Below are 5,650 nucleotides of genomic sequence, written 5' to 3'. Positions count from 1 at the left end.
GAGAAGGCTACTTACAAACTCAAAGAATTTTGGAGCTTTAAGGGATCTTGTTATTCATCTAGTACAATGCCCTTATTTTATAGAAAAAGACAAGGAGGCCCAGGGAGGTGTATGCATTTGTTCTATCTTCCTTAGGTAGTATGTACTATAGCAGGGCTATGAAACAGTGTTCTCTGACTCCAGAGACATCATTTTATCCACCATGTTGCATTTGTCTCTATAAAGGGTCTCACCTTTTCAAGGCCCTCTAAATACCCAAATTCCCATTCAGGTAGGCCTTACCATGACATCTTTCATGATCTTTCCGAGTTACCTGGTAGGTAGACATCAATTAATATCAGCAAATGATTTACCACTGCAGTGGAAAGACCTTTATCTTTTTTTTTTGAGGAGCAACTAGGTGGCACAGTGAATATAGCAGGGTCAGGAGTACCTGAGTTCAAATCTTGTCTCAGGCACCTAACACACTTACTAGCTGTGTGACCTTGGGCAAGTCACTTAACCCCAATTGCCTTTCCTTCCCCTCTCAAAACAAACAAAAATGATTTTTATATTTCAAGACACAGGATATGGGTTCAGCACCTACAACCCAGGAGTAGTTAGGTGACATGATGGATAGAGTCATGGACTTGGAGTGAGGAAGATGAATTCAAATGTGGCTTCAGACACTTAATAGCTGTATGATCCTGGGCAAGTCATTTAACCATTGTCTCCTGGTTTCTTCATCTATAAAATGGGGTTGATTTTCAGATGCTTGTGGGGATCAAATAAGATATTTGTAAAAAGCTTATAACACTGGTTGGCATATAGTAGGTGCTTAAGAAATATTTGTTAAAATATGTCATTCTAGTACTTTCCACTTATATAACCTTGGGTTGGTCACTGAACCTCTCTCTGCCTCAGCTTCTACTTCTGTAAAATGATTGAGTTGGACTAGGTGCTCTTGAAAGTCCTTTCTAATTTTAAATCCAGTTTTGTATCATTTAGATAATTTCAGAGACATGATAACTAAATCCAGAATGGTTGCCTGACCTCTCTTGCTCCCCCATCTACTGCTTTACTTTCTTCATATGCCAATTAAATCCTCTGTTATAAATTAATTTTCTGCATTATTTAAAACTGGTACATGGAATCGAATCAATGGAGGAAATGTGTCTAGGTGGAAACATTTCTACAATGTTGATTTGAGCCATATGGTATTCTATTAAGCAAGTTATAATTTGAAAGGCAAGCACTGTCCCACTGCCAAAGATGACAGAATAAAAGAGAGTAAAACTGGGCAAAAATAGATGTTGTACATTTTTTCATCGGTTGTTTTCTAGCATGGTGCTTTATCGTTGTTCAATGTGGGGCAGGAGAGTGAGGCAGGAGTTCTTTGTTTTAATTTAAATATGAAAATTAATTCCACAATTTTTCGAATAAAGAATTCTGAATGATTAAGAGTTGTAAGTACACAGAATGCTCAAATTCTTTCTATGCAGTAAAAGTGGATTAATGACTTTTGATTTGTGTTAATGAAAAAGCTAGATTACTCATAAACATGTGGTAGTATACAAAGAGGACCCTGTTCTGTGGCTATACATATACCCATATATATATAGTATATGTTTATAATAATGGGTATATATATGTATATTTATATATACAACATACATATATATACATATATGCATATATACACATGCACAGAAAGATAGATAGTATCTACACAGAAAATGCTGGTATTCTGCCAGGTCTATTCTGCACAGAATGTATGGTATTTTGGTAAACAAAAAGCATGACAAACATGAAATAAACAGTTTTACTTTACTAGAGCATTTAATATTAGAATTTGCAATGTTTGTGCCTTTCCTGATCAAAGTCACTGATGTTTTTCTATGAAACTGAAAACTACATAACATTTTTTCCCCTAATTTGATTGTACTGAGCCAAGGGATTTCTAAAGGCTGACAGTGAACTCAACATGTATTCTCTACCTCTCTCTACCTGAGAAAGCACTGGGTTTGGGGTCAAATGAATGACCTCCATTCAAATTCTCTTCTTATTGAATATAAGAATCTGAGCTCACCATTTTACATCTCTAGGATTCAGTTTCTTCACATGTAGAATGAAGAGATTGTACTAAGTTATCTCTAAGTTATCTTCAGCTCTTCTTAATCTGTAAAGAATTGGAAATGATGTTTAATTAGATTGTAGACCTCAGAGATCATGTAGTCCAATTTTCTCATTTTACAAATGAAGAGCAGAGAAGACTTGGGGAGGTAAGTGACTTGTCTAAGGCAAGGTCACACAACAGCTTATGGAGTTGTCTCCCTGCCACAAAATACCACCCCCATTCCAGTCCATCCTCCACTCAGATAAATGGAAGATCTAACCACGTCAACTTCTCTCCATGTCCCCTTGTAAATATACTCCAGTTTCTCCTTTTTACTTCCAATTTAAAATATGAAATCTTTTAGCATTTGAAGTCCTTCATAAATTTCTCTTTCCAGTATTCTTACACCCTACATCCCCCCATCCTTTGTACTTCACCATTCAGTGACACTGGTCTCCTGGCTGTCACTGCAACAAGACACTCCATCTCTCAGCTCTGGCCATTTTCTCTGGCTATCCCTCATACTTGAAATGGTCCTCCCCCCTCAACTCTATCTACTGACTTCCTTCAAGTCACACCTAAAAATCCTATCTTTTACTAGAATTCTTTTCCAATCCACTTTAGTTCTACTGCCTTTCCTCTGTTGATTATTGCCAGTTTATACCATATATAATTTATTTGTATGTGATTGTGTGCTGTCTTCCCCTTCAGATTATGGACAATCCTTCTTGAGGACAAGGATTGTCTTTTGCCTTTCTTTGTAACTGTTTAAGAATTTGAAGAGTCAGAATAGTAAAGAAGATAGATTTAGAATAGATTTGTTCCCCTTAGAACCAAAAGAAATACCTAAAGGTTATAGGTAGGTCAATTTAGATTGAAAAATAACAGAAAACTTCCTAAGAAGTAGAGCTTTCAAAAATAAAATTCTTCAGAAGGATAAAAAGTTCATAGGACATAAATTTCGAACTGGAACGGACCTTGGAGGCCATCAAATCTACCTTTCTCTGTTTAACAGATGAGGGAAATGAACCCCAGACAAGTACAGGGACTATTTTAATGTCAAGCTGGTAGTAAGTCATAGAATTATAGATTTAGAGATAAGAGTAAACTTGAAAGCCATTAAATCTAAGAAAACCAACACACATAGATGTTAAGTGATTTGTCCAAGGTCACAATGCAGGTAAATATTTGAGACCAAATTTGAAGTCTGGTTTTTCTGACTCCAATTCTAGCACTCTACCTATCCACTGTGCCACCTGGCTGTTCCCTTCACTTAGAGGTCTTGAAGTGGAGCCTATAGGATCATTTTTTAAAATGTTGTAGAAGGGATTCCTGTTCAGGTATGGGTTGGACTGGATGACAATTTTTGGTCCCTTTCAAATGTGAGCTTCTGTGATTTTTGGTGTTCGGCTGCAGCTAGGATAAACCCTTCAAGAGATGCTGGCATGGAGGATACAGTGACAGTAGATATAGACTTTTAGCTCAACCTGCCATTTGAGAATTTACCATTTCCAGGGTTAGGCTTTTAGTAGTTGCTTGGATTTAAGAAATTCTTCAAACAAAACTTTTTAATATGTCTTTGTGGGCTTTCAATGCAAGCTATTAAATATCATGGCCAAAAATAGTCGTGGCAATAGAAACCATTGGGATCAACATTTCCTACCTTATTTCTCATTGTCTTTCTTTGTGCCAGATGTTGAACTGAGTCAGTAAAGATCATTTCTCATTTTTGAACTACTGGACATGTAAGCCAAGTTCGGATTTTACATTCACTAAATTGCATATATATGATCAGTGATGTTGCAGTTCTTTTAAGAGACATTATTTGAATGTAAAATAAGGAGTGAGGGAGGAAATCATTTAGTTAAACTCAACAAGGATTTATCAGGTAGCTCAAGTTTTACTATTCAGATGTGATGCAATTTATGGGTTTTAAATTTAGATCCATACTCTAGTCTTTTAGGAATTTCATTCAGATAAGAGCTGGTAAAATGTGAAAATATAAAGAGAATTATAAGAGAGAAATAGATTTTATTTCTTGGGATGTTGAGAAAAAGGAAACTTTACAGATGTTTTCCCAGTAGTCTTTTTTTTTTTTAGTACTTAATCATCTGCTTAGTATGGAGTATTATGGTTTTATATTGCATTCTAACTTAGGGAAAAGAGCCCACAACAAGGTGGGAGTCTAAGATGGTGACTGAATGACAAAATGGGCATAACATTGGGCCAAAACTTTTGCTTTCTGGTCCTGATTCCAACACTATGTAGTTATGTGACCTAGAGCAATTGATTTAACATGTCTTTTGAAAAATAAATAATTAATTAGTTTACTTTTGGTTTACAACATTCAGTTACACCAGCTTTTGAGTTCCAAATTTTATCCCCCTCTAGATTCTCCATCCTTCCTCCCTATGGTGGCATGCAATCCAATATAGGTTCTACAAATACCTTCACATTAAACATAAGTCGTAAAGAAGGATTATAACCAATGAAATGAACAACAAGAAAGGAACAAAACAAAACAAATGAGAGAGAGAGAGCAAGTAGTTTGCTTCAGTCTACATTCAGACTCTAAATCTTTCTCTAAATGTGGATAGGCTTTTCCATCATGAGTCCTCTAGAGTTGTCTTTTAACCTTGCATTGCTGAGATGAACCCAGGCTTTCAAAGCCTGTTATCACAGATACAATGTGTCTGTAATTGTGTACAATGTTCTTCTGTTTCTGCACTTCTCACTCAGCATCAGTTTATATAACTCTCTCCAGGTTATTATGAAGTCTGCCTGCTCCTCATTACTTATAGCACAATAGTGTTCAATTATATTCAAATACCACAACTTGTTTAACCATTCCCCAATTGATGGGAATTCCCTTGAATTCCAATTCTTTACTCCCACAAAAAGAGCTGCTATAAATAGTTTTGTATATACAGGTTCTTTTCCCACTTGTTATGATCTCTTTGGGATACAAACCTAGAAGTGGTATTGCTGGGTAAAAAGGGTATGTACATTTTTATAGCCTTATGTTCAAAAAACATGGTTCCAAATTGCTCTCCAGGATGGTTAGATCAGATCACAACTCCACCAACAATGCATCAGAGTTCTAATTTTTCCACATCTTTTCCAGCATTTATAATTTTCCTGTTTTGTCATGTTAGCCAATCTGACCGATGAGATGTGTTACCTCAGAGTTGTTTTTATTTGCATTTCTTTAATCAAGAGTTATTTAGAGCATTTTTTCATATGCTTATAGATATATTTAGTTTCTTCCTCTGAAAATTGCCTGTTCATATCCTTTGACCATTTATCAATTGTGGAATGACTTGTATTCTTATAAATTTGACTCAGTTCTCTGTATATTTTAGAAATGAGAACTTTATCAGAAATACTGATTATAAAAAATCTTTCCCAATTTTCCACTTCCCTCCTAATATTGGTTACATTGGCTTTATTTGTACAAAACCTTTTCAATTTAACATAATCAAAGTTATCCCTTTTTGCTTTTCATAATTCTCTCTCTCTCTCTCTCTCTCTCTCTCTCTCTCTCTCTCTCTCTCT

Source organism: Petaurus breviceps, unplaced genomic scaffold (genome assembly GCF_028583685.1).
Source record: "Petaurus breviceps papuanus isolate PSGF00001 unplaced genomic scaffold, PetGlider_PUasm1.0 90734, whole genome shotgun sequence".
Lineage (NCBI taxonomy): Eukaryota > Metazoa > Chordata > Mammalia > Diprotodontia > Petauridae > Petaurus > Petaurus breviceps.
This window is presented reverse-complemented; position numbering follows the sequence as displayed.